Source organism: Mastigoproctus giganteus, chromosome 11 (assembly GCF_048544385.1).
Source record: "Mastigoproctus giganteus isolate SK-2022 chromosome 11, ASM4854438v1, whole genome shotgun sequence".
Classification (NCBI taxonomy): Eukaryota; Metazoa; Arthropoda; class Arachnida; order Uropygi; family Thelyphonidae; genus Mastigoproctus; species Mastigoproctus giganteus.
The window spans coordinates 65,944,782-65,959,519 of NC_143585.1; positions in this window are offsets into that span (position 1 = coordinate 65,944,782).

Genomic DNA, 14,738 nt, shown 5'->3' on the forward strand with positions numbered 1-14,738 from the left:
CTCTCTCTCTCTCTCTCTCTCTCTCTCTCTCTCTCTCTCTCGCACTCACATCATTACTCTCATCTAGCCAGAAGATTCACAAGACTCAAGTCGTAGCTTTTCAATTTGGAAAACACCCGCAAATACCGACTAAACCACGGAATCCTACTGACAATGAACCTTTGTATTTGATGACGATTAGAACAGCGGTTCTCAAACTTTCTGAGCCCAACGCCTGTTAACATAACCTATTAACATATTTTTAATATGTTAATAGGTTAATACAATAATTATTAATACTACATGAAATAATAAGCATCTGTAGTTCTAAATTACGTTAGTAATTTAGAACTACGTGCAATCTACCTATATGTATATGTCATACATACTACTATGCAATCTACCTATATATGTCATACATAGTACGCACAAAATTATATATATTACATTACATCATATCAATCATAATTAATCAATCCATTTCAGCAAAATATAATATTTTTTTTTCAAATAAATGTTTATCTCATGTTTATATCGAAGTTAGAGTGAGATAGGTGGCGGTAAATGCTTTAAAAAACAGGTTATAAAATTTAATGTTATGTTATGAAAGTTTATTTATATGTATATATTTTTTTATTTATATATGTTATGTTATGAAATTTACATTTCTGTTAAACTTTTTGCGCCTCCTTTTGCACTAGTCCGCGCCTCCCAGTTTGAAAATCGCTGCCCTAGAGCCTGATTTCTTCTGTAAGGTACACAAGTCAGATGCGAAAGTGGGGAATAGGAAAGGTGAATAAAATAAAGGTATAAAGATAGTATAAAGTATATAAGGTAAAAGATATAAGAGCAGAAAGCGAAGAGAGAGAGAGAGAGAGAGAGAGAGAGAGAGAGAGAGAGAACCTTATAGTAGTTTCAGAATAGTGTTTTAGGTGCTGGTGTCAGGGATTGTCTCAGAATAACCTGACTTCCTGGTCTAATTGTTGACCGCTGCCATAAGTTGTTTCCTTCAATTGAAGACTTCCCTTGCGAAAGTCTGGACTGCTGCCAATTTCAATGGTGTTTTAATCATTTGGTCAACTGCATTCGGAGAAAAATCTTCTATAGTTCTTAAATGAAGTTGCTGTTTTAAACCTCCGTACAGTTCACAACAGAAGAGTAGATGTGCCCAGTTTTCTGCCTCCCCGCAGGATCAGAGGGCGGGGAGGCTCCACAAGCTGGAATTGGTATAGTTTCTCGTTTAAGGATCCATGCCCAGTTATCAGGAAAGAAGTTTCTAAGATGAGTAAGAACCACGTCCTGGCTATTTTTGATGTTACGAATGTGACCTCTGGGAGAAAGCACCTAGTGATGGTACCCACCGTAGTGGTGTCCCATCTGGTTTGCCAGAGATTGAGTAGCTCATTATAGCAGCGAGCTTTTTATTTTTTGATGTCAACTTCTAAGTTTATTTGTATATCTAGGATTTTATCTGCTGGTATAGCCCATACGTGCGAGCGTGCGACGCATGGTCATGCCAGATATTGTTGCGGGTTGGCCCATGTTGTACTGGGTAGTCAACTCTTCAACAGTACTGCGCCTGTTTGCTTGTACGAGTCGTCGGACCAGGCGCTCACCTCTAACATCAACCTTTCGCTGACCTTTGCAGTTTTGCCTTTGGGTCGTTGTTTGACCGTTTTGACGTCAGTCCTGGTACACTTGAACAACGGCGGCTCTCGAACACCTCCACCAGTTGAGCCGTTTGGGAAATCGAGCTCCCACAATCTGTCATTTATCAAAGTCCGATAAATCCTTCCTTTTACCCATCACGCTCGGAATTTTACTACCTAATGAAACACTGACACCTTATCTATGCTACGTAGGTCGACTAACTGCGCACTCTCGTACCTCACGTGGTCAACGCATTTCTGCCAACACTGCGAGCTTAAAAATCTCGCTGTGGTAGAAGTCTGTTCTAGGATCTTGCAACAAACTTTTCACGGTTTCGTGGACTTCCTCACTTCTCATAGTGCAGGCCTCACATACCATTCAATGGTCGAATAGGAAGTTTGAGAGGATGGGGTCAAATCCAAACTGTAATGGAAACGGAGGAGCACTTCACAGACAACTTTATAATTTTTATAGGATGGCAAGAGATGCACACTAGTCGATTTCTGCCCAAAGGGGGAAGGGGAACCATTAAAGCGGCTCCCTCTTTAAATGTTTAAAACAACTACAACGTGCACATTATGAAAAGGCACAATGGAAAAAAACTGTCGTTGTGCCTTCACACAACGCAACACTTACACTCAACATATGACATCAGAGACAATTACAAAGTATGGCTGGGATACACTCTCTCCCCGCTTACTGTTCGGATTGGCTATACAAACTATTTGGGCCCTTGAAAGATCAAAATGAGAGGCCAGCACTACGAGAATGACGAGAGGCAGGCCAGGAAGAAGTGCATAAATTGGGTTTGAACTACTAGAACAGACTTGCGACAAAGGGATTTCGTGCAGAAATTGTGGACTAAGTTCAGAGCTCGATTGTTGTTATTGTTATTTTGTTTTTAGGAGCATTAGCAACTAAGGCCATATTGCTCCGGAGATATGCGGTGGTCATTCCCTGACCTTTCCGCATCCTCCGTATTTGATGGTCACGGGCTCGAACCCCGGTCTAATCAAGAAGCGTGTGCTACGCACTGCTGCTCTTGCCCACCTGGCTACGGAGGCGCCTCAGAACTCGAAGAAATGCGGTGATTGTTCTGAAGATTTTGTAGAAGAGTGATGAGACATGTCTAGTTACTATTGGCAATATCTATTTTCGTATCCATTGTTTATTGCTCAATGTCTGCCCTCATTAATTTTGATTCGAATCGTATTTTTTAAGTACAGTATATTCTCCTTTTTTTTTCGGCGGGTTAAAAAAAATTATGAAAAGGAAAATTAGCTTAATCCCCCACCAGTATTATAAGTATTTATTAATTATCTATTCTAAAACCCTCGTGGATAGCACAGTTGATAGAATCGCCATCCTCCCCACACCGGGTGTAAAAGACCTGACTTCGAATCCCGTCGATGACGAGAGGAATTTTTATGGGTATTTTTCACGTGGCTGAGTTAGTTGGTGTCAGACGAGGGTAGCATGGTTTCTTCTTCCGGAAACTGGTTTTTCGTCCAACAAACAGAAATTCGACCACAGAACACACGCAATTTATCGACAGTATGTACGGAGCAATATGGCCTTAGTCACTGATGCCCCTAGAATAAAAACTTCTATTCTAAAGGGTTTGATATGCTGATCTGATAAATGCTGACGATTCTTATAACAATTATTAAATCAGTAACCGCAACGTTCACCTTATGAAAAGGAGTAAAATTAAAAAAGCTGTCATTGTGCCTTCAAAACAACAATGTATGACCTAAACTGAACAGTCTGATTAAGTAAAAATTTCTTAGTAAAGATTTTCTTAAGTAAAGATTTCTCGTAAGTAAAAAGAATTTCCATTATTACAAACATAAAACGAGTTGTGCACATATTTGACTAAAGTGGTCTAACAGTTGTGCATAACAGTAATAAAAATGCTGAAAGCAGGACTATACATAAAATATAAAATAAAATAATTATGTACAAATAAAATTGGTATGGGGATGAAATCACGTAAAATAAATAAAACCAGCTATGAAGCCTTTCGACTATCGGCTGTAAGCATATAAAAGGAAAATATAGAGAGAGAGAAAAGAAAAGGGAGGGATGAAGATAGTGAGGGAGCAAAGCGGAAAAGAACGGGACTGACAACAAACGAGGGGAGCAGGAATACCGATGCGTAGCCTTCATCCGGCGGTTTGAGGAAGTATGAAACAGAGGGGAACCCCATCGTGAGTCCCTCCACAGAACCACCCACTCAAACAACGGATGCATGCGCTGAACTCAATTAGTATTCTTAGGTTTTATTTTCATAAAATATGTGCCAACGATTGTCTATAATAAAAATTACCTGAAATGCACAGTGCCTGTTCATTATCCGGGAAGATGGAACTGCATTGTTCATTATCCAGAGCTGGATCTGCATTGTTTATTATCCAGAGCTGGATCTGCATTGTTTATTATCCAGAGCTGGATCTGCGTTGTTATCAAAGCGGATATCAAAAATATGCTTCCACAAGTGAGAGAACACATTTTAGAATCATCCATACATCTGTATTCCTGAGGCGCCTCCGTAGCCAGGTGGGAAGGAGCAGCAGTGCGTAGCACACGCTTCTTGATTAGACTGGGGTTCGAGCCCGTCACCACCAAATACGGAGGATGCCGAAAGGTCAGGGAATGACCACCGCATATCTCCGGAGCAATATGGCCTTAGTTGCTAATGCTCCTAAAAACCAAATAACAACAACTGTATTCCTGCTCCCTTCGTTTGTTGTCAGTCTTGTTCTTCTCCGATTCCCTTCCCCTCCGACATATTTTCTCTTCCCCCCCCCTTTTTTTTTGCTTGTGTGTCTGTGTCTAGCTTTCTGCTGACATGTGTGACTACTACTATCGTGTATCCCTAAGATACTCCTCTTTATATATAACTGCCTCTACCTTTAAAGTTTTAATTTAATTTTATTTATCCCTATACTATTTTTATTTGTACATAGCTATTTTATTTTAATAAAGATTTTTATCTATAGTCGTGTCTGCAGCAATTTATTATTATGCACTTATCTGACCATCATGGCCTTTTTAATGTAGTAACTTTTGCGTTTAGTAACTATTAAATTAAGGGGGCAAACTTACATTTTAATATGCGTGCTTCATTTAAAAATTTGGACTTTTTATTTTATTTAAGAAAGAAAATTAAATAATGAAAGTAGTAGCGATATCTTTTATTAAAAATTAACTTTTCTCTTCTATGATAACCTACCCTAGTGAGGAAAGAGTAAGCTATCGCGACCAGAAGTGTACCAAAAAATCTGTGAGAGAAGTGTGCTATAATCTCACAGCTACAATTTTCAGAATTAGGAGGAAAACTGTACGTATGGTGGAGCATACATGAAAAATACATTCCTAGCTATTTAAATTAATCAGATATTTGCAACTGGCTATAGTTTGAAAGTGTAGTTATAGCTTTTTATCTTTTTCTTTTTTTTTCTTCGAAGAAAGACTTTAAAGAATACAAAAGAAAAGTTCCCACCTTTTATATTCTTGCTCAGTTCTTTTTGAAGTCCTTAAATATACTGTACATTTTAAGCATCCTTGTACCTAAACAAATAATCCTACTTATGCAGTCTATTTTCAATTTACGCCGGGGCAATTAAGGCTGTGAAGCGGCTGTATATCGGTAAATTGCATGTATTCTATGGTCGATTTGCTCATATGTACTATAAGATGAAAAATCCGAGTTTCTGAGAAGAAAAACCATGCAGTCATCATCGAAGATCGACAAACTCTTCTACCACGTGAAGAAATCCCATGAAAGTTGCTCGGTTGAGACGGTAGCCAAAGCTCTTTTTTTCACACTGTGTGAAATGACGGCGCTTTATGAAACAAAAAATATATATATATTTATTTTTACACTCCGAAACAGCCACATCGGAGGAGCTCAAAAGATAGAGAGTATAAGAGCATTACCGTATTTCGAAGTAGCATGGGGATTCGAACATTCCGTTTGGGTGACTCTGTACTGGTATCTAACCACGAGAATCCGTTAATAGCAGGTAAGGAATAACATCAGAAACACGCTATCTAGTGCTGTCCATCAATGGCAAAATTGATGGACAGCACTAGAACTGAAATGTATCAATGGTACGGGTGTGAAACGCATAGGGAGTAAAGAAATTATCAATTGTTAAGTATAAAGGGAACTGGCAAAAATTTTAAATTAGATTCCTACCTAATATATTAGATAGAAAGGTACTGTTTACTAACACAGAAAACAGGTTAAAATACAAGTGAAATTATCTCAAGAGTTTTCTTAAAATAGGCAAGTCTTTATTAATCTTTTCCTAGCTGGTATATTTTGATAGACAAACTCATTAAAGTACCGAAACAGTAATATAAAATCATTAACACAAACTGGTATAAACACTTCTCTGCTTATTATCAAGGAACTGGTACATAGCAATTAGATCTTTTTTCAATCCCTCTAACTTATGCTGTAACGTGAATGCAAACAAGGACTATTTTCTACAGATGAAAGTTAACGAACACTTTCTCCACAACATGTTTTTTCTACATGTTTCAGAACGTTGCGACTTGAGACGTCGATTTCTCATAGCTTGCTTACTAGTTTCTTAGTAAACTCGTTCGAAACATTCATTACTAGCTAAGAAACATCAGAAATGTTTCTCAAATAATACACCAACTGATATGTTATTTTAACAGTAGTTCATTTTGGCAAATGTAAATGGAGGTTACATCGTTTTGCAAGTAACTTATGATGGAACATATATCCACAAATTTTTGGGTACCTCACCTCCGTGAGAAACAGATTTTATCTGTCAATTCAAAGCTTTATATCTTTATTGGGCTAGCCCATTAATTTTTATATCAAAAGCCGAATAAAAGTACTTTCTGGAACTTCCAAGGTTTTACAATTTATTCCATTATTTAGGACATTAAAAAATGAAGAATTAGTTTTAAAATTCTACTTCTAATTTTTATTCCAACAAATCGGTTATCCGTACTGGTCTTTCCCCCTCCCCTTCCCTCATTACTTCTGACAATAGACGTTACTCAGTACTTCCAATCCCACGTCATTTTAAATATTTCAGAATTAAGTACTTAAAACACTTCTAAGATAGGAATCATCACACCCTCAGAAAATCGCCATCGATCTGCTGCATGAGCTAAGGTATTTAAGATAAACAAGAGTTATTAAAGAGTAAACAGTTATTATAACAACATTTTAAAATATAATGACTGGCTAAGGCGATAGAAGATGATAAGATACACTAGAAGTACTAATCCAAAATCTAAATCCAAATGATGTTGGCAAAAATATCCGGAATTGATGGATAAAAATAAGTTTTAAGCGTTTTTTCGGCTACCTATAAGCAATATTGCCCTTTTGTGTTTATCACGCTACGACACTATTTTATTTTCTAACTCTCAACTAAACACTTAGTTCTCGTCTCTTTTGTCATTCTTTCTACCTCGACACAGCAATTTTAACTACAATTAAACAAAGAAAAATCTGCACAAATGTCCTTACAAAAGCGAGTAAAATATGATATCGTAGTGCTTGTATACAGAGAATGGGTCCAGAGTCTCGTCCCACGACGAGACCAACATGAGACAAGGGGCTTACCTTTTGCCAACACACTATGCTTCAAATATCCTACTTAGGTCCCAAACAATCACCTGAATAAATGAATAAAATCGAAAATGAATAGTGGATCATGAGATGGTTGAATGGAATCTCGAGCAACATATTTACCATTTCCAGATGGTGAATGGGCTGCCAGAGATCCATGCCCTAGACAAATCTCCACGCAAACCATGATACTTGGGTGGCCTCCAGGTGAATGCTCGCGGCTAATCACTGACCACATGAACACTCCAAGTGTATCTAACGTAGTTGCAGGTCCCAGGATTGTAGGGAGAAGCTATGTCCACTCTAGATTTCCACTACACATGTTCCTTACTAATCTAGATCGTATTTTCTGTTTCCAGCCAACATACCGGAATACTTCGATAAAATTGGGCTATATTTCAAAGGGTACTGTGAGAGAAAGCCTATATGGTTTGACCAAATAGTCAAACCATATCGACAAAATCCATACCAAATTTTCTCGCCTTACGTGGATCTCAAAGCAGCAGCTGCTACATGTTCGACATCGCCTCATTTTTAAAAGATTCATAATCTCCACGCTTACCCCGCCATTTTATATGGTGCAGAAATATGGGCCTCAACCGAGCTCACAAACCTTAAGAGAGTGTACACCGCTGAATACTGGCTACTGAAATGGGCCAATACCAAGCTTCGTCTGCCTCCAGCCACACAACAACGAAGATGGCACAAGCATTGGAAATCCGGAGGGTGAAGTCCCTGATCATGGAAAAGAGATAATCTTCACGGCCAAACTCCTCACTGGCTAGATATCATCTCCCAACATTTGGAACGCTGCACTTGGAGGATCCCACATGTAGATATGTAAATTATCTTGTGTGGGACGGTACCTGAACGTCAGTTCATCTCCGCCTGGGTACACTGTGATGGATACAGAATTTTGTAAAAGGCCAGAAATGTGTGTAGTATCATGTTTGTGCAGTGTGTGTGTGTGTGTGTGTGAATTCTGTTATGTTGTTTCTAGCCTCTTTGTCATCGGGAAGGCGATCACCTGGAAAGCCTGCCCAATGTCCGTCTACACCACGGGGAGGTGGGCCACAACTATGCATGTACTGTGGCGGATCAGTGGGTAGCTCGTGGATGTACTAATCCCTGCATGTGCTATTATCGCACGAATCCCGCACCCACTGGAGTAAGTGCTATACCGGTGGGTGCCATGGATTCCATCATGGGGGGATCCTACACAAACCAAATTATGATATTAAGGTCCCCTGTAAATGATTAAATCTACCCATATTTATTTTGTCTGTAAATTTCGTGTGTTCTCTGGTCGATTTTCCTGTTTGCTAGACGAAAAAACCCCAGTTTCTGGGTGAAAAAACCTTGCTATCTACGCATGAGACCGACTAACTCAGCCACGGAGTGAAAAAAAAAACCCACTAAAGTTCCTCGCGTCATCGACGGGATTCGAACCCAGGCCTTTTCCACCCGGTGTGGAGAGGATGGTGACGATACCACTGATCTACCCACGCATACTGTGGGATCCTACACAGCGAAGCCTAAGATCGTCACCTACACTTTGGCTAACCACAATAGTCTTGCACTCACTGACAGGTTTCTCCCAAAGCAGATGCTCGCCGCCCTGAACTGTGTAGATGCTGATTTTGATAGCCTGATAAGAACAAGAAGGATACAGATTCAATTTTATCAAGGCCTTTGTCGCCTGTGATCCCTGACATTCTAGAAGAGGATTACGATGCTTCCGTTTCTTATCCCTAGACTCCGTGAACATAAATCAAACTGATATTTATCACTTTTCTATACTAGTTAATCCTTAAAGCGTTCCTTATTTTGTTTTTGTATGCTGAACTTTTTTTTTTGTATTTGTATGCTAATTTGTAGTCGGTTTGTATGCTAATTTGTACTCAAGTTCCTATATGTGAACCCCTGGCGCTCGTCACCGTGAAGGGATATTGTGTTGTATGTAATTAACAATAAAGATTTATTTATTTAGTTTATACATTATATAAATCTTATTTCCCTATTATATATACTGCTTTTGATGTATAAAATTTTAAGGTAGCATTTTAATTGTTTTTTTAACACCCGGACCATAGGTAATTCTGTAAACATACTATTTTATCCTTCGCTATCACATGTATACTCTTCTAGCCTGTGGACTGTCCAGGGGTAAATCTGTACTGGAGAAGAAACAACTAATTAAATAAATAAATACTTAATGAAATAAACAATTCTGAACAGCCTTCGTTTTTCTGCTTTTTTTTTTTTTTTTTGGTGAATTGAATCTCCACTAACTTTAAAAATAGACTTTAATGTGGACCAACTCAAAATTCCAATAACTAAATACGCATGTTTCAGTTTTAAATAAACAAGGTCGATCTTCATAGCTGATTCAAACTACTGGATTAAGAATTCTCTATACTTTTGATAAGGGTCATTATATAAGCCTCTGCTCCCCACACTTTAGTTTTGAATATAGGCGAATTGGCCAAAGGCCAAACATGTGCTGCTGGCAAGAATATAGAATCCTGCACCAGGGTGGCTTGTCAAAACTTCTGGTATGGTTTCTCCAAGCTAAGTTTGTCCCTTACCAGGTGCCATATTTATCACTCAAATGAACACTCCAGGAATAGGGAAGAGGATCAAAAATAGATGTATAGGAGAGATGTTTTAAAACAAGTTTCCATTTTTTTCACATGCGTAGAGTTGAAAACGAACACGGAAATAAAGTTCCCAAGACAAAGCTTAATATGCATCTATTTATCCAACCGTCTATCAAACCATACGACACTTTCAAACATGAAATTCTCTAAGATGCGGCCACGATATGTGAAATTCAGCCTTATATGCATATGAAAACAACTAACTAATATGATGGAAATTGTCGTGAATGATTTCCGGGAAGGGATGGCACATACCTGTCGGAACGAGTATTTTATACAATACAATAGAAGAGGAGAGGGAAAGGTATCTTACTAGTGAATACTGTTTTAAAATTTAGTATTATCTTTTTTTTAGGAATGGGAGTATTTTGGTCACAGTGCACCAGTTAGTATGGTCTTTACATTGTATTGTGCCTGTACAAGTGCATGTTCAAGGGCCAAATTTCATGTTATGAGGGCTGAAAAATCAGGAACAACTCACGAGGTAAAATCGTTATCTCCACTTGAGATCGGCTAAACTACTTCTGATTAAAAAGGCGTTTAAGAATTCCTCCAGTCTCCGACTGGTTTGAATCCAGGCTCTCAAAAAAATTGACCAGTGACCCCACTAAACTGAACCAGGACGAATTTATGCACCCAAGTTATACAGTACAATATGCCAGAAAAAAAATTACATTTATTTTTGAATTTTATTTCATATAAAAAATGGACTGATCAATGACTTATATAGAAGACAAAATGCGATGATAAGAGTGAGGGGAGAACTGACAGAAAAATAAGGGAGTAAGACAGGGATGCTTACTTTCACCTGGATTATTCAGTGCTTTTGCCGAAGTGATAATAAAGGAGGCACTTGGGAATAATAAGAGCGGGGGTTAAAATAGGTGAAAAGTACGTACACGCCATTAAGTCTGCAGATGATCGGGCCATACTAGCAGGTTGCCCTGTTACGCTGCAAAAAATGATCAAAAAACAAAATAAGAAAGAGCTGAAGTATGGAATGAAGATAAACGTGATGAAAACAAAGGCAATGATGATTAGTAAAAGGTAAATTCCCTTCAGAATTGAGATCGATGGAGTAAGAATAGAACAGGTAGATCACTTTAGGTATTTAGGGCAGTTATTTGCACAGGACATTTCATGTCAAACTGAGATTCAAGCCAGAATTGCAATGCCAAAACAATCTTTCAAGAATAAACTATCATTAATTACACAGAAAAAGATGTCACAGAAAATTAGGAAGAAGACAATACAGTAATGACATATATCTGGTCAGTGGCGCACATTCAGCAGAGACATGGATTCTTACAAAGAGAGACAAAAGAGACGGGGCCTTCGAGATGTGCTGCTGGCGCACGATGGAAAAAAATTAAATGGACTGAAAAAGTGTCAAATATGGAAGTATTAAGACATATCCAAGAACAAAGAAAAATTCTAGGTAGAATAAGAGCAACTAGACGCAAATGGGTGGGCCACGTGATTCGACATGGGATTTGGATGCCATGGAGGAGACTGTGGGGGGAAAACATCCTACGGGAAGACCAAAATTACCTTCATCGGGACGTTGAAGGATGAAGCACGACTTCGAAATTTTTAGGAACTGACCAGTCAAAAAACTGAATTACTGATGATGATAAAAAAAAAATGAAGCTGGTGAACCTGGCACATATACAGAGTGCGTAAAATATTGCAGTAATTTGTATGTATATAGTGTTTTATAGTACTGTTACAATTTAGAGACTTAAAAATTACTGAACACAATTTACAAAACCTATGCCGGTTTTTTAGCATATGTTTTTTAGCATATGTAATTTTTTGACGTAATGCTTGCCAAGAAAATGATTGCTGTGGTGTAAATTATATTCAGTAATATTTCAGTCTCTAGATCAGTAATGCCCGGATAGCATTACATACGGCTCGTCAACTTTTTATGTATTTCCCGCAACCGCCTTCAGTATATTTAATTTAACTACTTAATGATCAAGTATATACAGCATACATGTTAGTTATAACGCCATTTGTTTAAGCAGCGAAAATTGCTTCCGCTGAACACAAATTTTACATCTCAAAGCTATTCGGCCTCCGCATAGTAATAATTTTTAAAAAAATTCGAAGGGATTTTGCTAAATTTCATTTTTATAAATGAAAGGACATCCTGACCTACTCCAGAACGAAGCAATTTGTGCAAGATTGTTCAGAAGTATATTCTGTAAACAGGTTTTTTCATTAAATGAAGTTGAACAAATCGGTGCGCCGGAATCGACTAAGACGAAAATCTGAAATCGAATTCAATCATGAGACCAACAATATCACATCCAATATTTAACATTTAGTTTCCTATACATGCTCAATTAGTTAAGAATTATTATTATTTTTTTAAATTTTATGATCATAGCCCTCATACACAGGTCGCCGTAGCCGAGTGTTCATGCGCGAGGGCGCAGAAGTGCTTTGAGTTCCGGTGTTCAAGACCGTGACTGCTCAATACGGTGCAGTATGGCAACTAAAACATTAAAGTCAGAAATGAGGAAATTGGGGAAACAATGTAAAATACAACATATTAACGAATATATAATGAGAAAAACATAAATAAGATGGATAATGACAGGTGGGCAAATATATTAAATAACTAGAGACCCATCGGCAAATAGAGGAAGGCCAAGAAGAAGATGAAAGGATGCTCTATCCTAACCCAGCATGCTTAATGGGAAAAGAAGAAGTTAGCATTCTTATCTATCCTTCAGGTAGCACAGTGGTGGATCGTTGTCCTCCCACACGATTTGGGAAAGGCCAAGATTCGAATCATATCAGTGTGGGATGAATTTTTATAGCTGTTTTTCACGGGGTGATCGAGTTAGTCAGTTTCGGACGAGGGTTTGGTTTGGTTTTGGTTTTTTTTGGCGCATTAGACGGACGAGGGTTGAGCAGTTTTTCCCCTTTCCAAAAACTCGAATTTTCCATCATCCAATAATACAGGAAAATTGATCATAAAATAAGAGCAATTTATAGAGACAATACAATCGTGCCTCAGAGACTTAGTTGCTCCTCGCGAAGATACAAAACAACCATTATTATCTAGAAGTGAATATAGTGAATAAGAGAAAAACTTAGTATCTTTCTTTAAAAGAGATGAGCATTTTTAGGTACATTTTACTTGCCTAGGAGCATTAAAACCCTAAATACGACCGTGGCTCTAACCAATAATTCATTCTTCATGATGGGATGATGGTGTATTCATCATCCCATTGAAGTATTCATCAGGTTAATGGATTCACCACTCGCTATCCCCGTTGGGGAAAAAAATTTAGGTTCGATTTCTGTCTTAAACCAGAGAAATTCTTTTTAAAGAAGTTTCATTTTTTAATTCTTTTTCCTTTTACTCAGTTGTCTAGTTAGCCGGTCTGAGGCAGATATATACATTTTTGCGGTTCAGAAATTGGAATTTTCTCTTCGCGTTTTCTGTAAACCGCAACTGCGGTGGCGGTTTACAAAAAACGCATACGACCATTGCATTGTGGCCGTCCCACATCACTTATCTTAATAGAAGCCAAAACAACAATAAAATCAACAAAAGATCCTCACGCTGTTAGAAATTTTTACCTTTACCAATAATGGATAGTCTTATGGATACCTAGTATATATACGAGTCATCTTCTGAAATATTACACTCCCGCCCCTCCGCTCCTGAAACAAAATTAAATGCACTGCATCGTGGGTTTGTGCTATTTTACTATTGTACGCTTTCCACACCGTTGAGTATGAGGGATGATTGTCACACTCCTGCCTATCGGGCATAACTGAGGAAGTTTCTCTAGAAACAGGATTTGCAAGTGTGCAATGAACTCGTAATGATATTACGGTCAACATGGGTTAGGGCAGGGATCCAAAGATTACTTTCTCCGATCCTGGTATAAAAATACAAGCCTAGGGGGCAGGTCATCTCTAGCAAAGTAGATTTCGGCAAGTTTTTACATAAGAAAAAGAGGTGTATATTATACTGTATATATAAATCATTTATTTCAAGCCAATAAAGTAAGCGAAATACTCTGGTACAGCCAAGCTAGAGAGAATTACGTAATTTAAGTGATAATAATAAAATATTAAATTGATGAATATTGCTTTAACAAAGGAATAAAATTTAAAAAATGTAACAAGCTAAATGAAATTGGAGATAACAGGTCAGCAAACGTTAAGAGTTTGATATGAGTGAACCTAAAATACTTTTTCTGCATATCCTGTCGTAAGTCCAGACATCAGGATCAACATCGAAGCAGGTGGCTAAATTGACGGAGTTGTTGATCAATGAAGAATTAAATCTGTTTATTCTGAAGAGTTTATACTGCAGAAATGGAGTGGTCTGATAATCTTGAGTGGAGTCCACGCGCGTAGCACAGCGGTAAAAATCACCGTCTTCCCCACACCGGATGGAAAAGGCCCGGGTTCGAATCCCGTCAATGACGCGAGGAACTTTTACGGGCGTTTTTTCGCTCCATGGCTGAGTTAGTCGGTCTCAGGGGTGGATAAAACATTTCTCTCCGGAAACTGGGCTTTTTCGCCCAGCTGTTTGTTTGTTTGGGGATTTATTAGGCGCATCGGCATCTGTGGCCATAGTGCACCACTTCGTCCAGCAAAACAGACAAATCGACCAGAGAACACAGGCAATTTTCATAAATTGCCTGTGTTCACATGGGCAGATGAGTTGGTTCTCAGTTGGTCCTAATATGACACTTTACTTTTAGTCCTGAGTGGAATTCGCCACTGAAAGAAGTCACATATTTCGTTTAGGCCAGTGATTAGTAGCCAGTATCGAATTCAAACGCGAA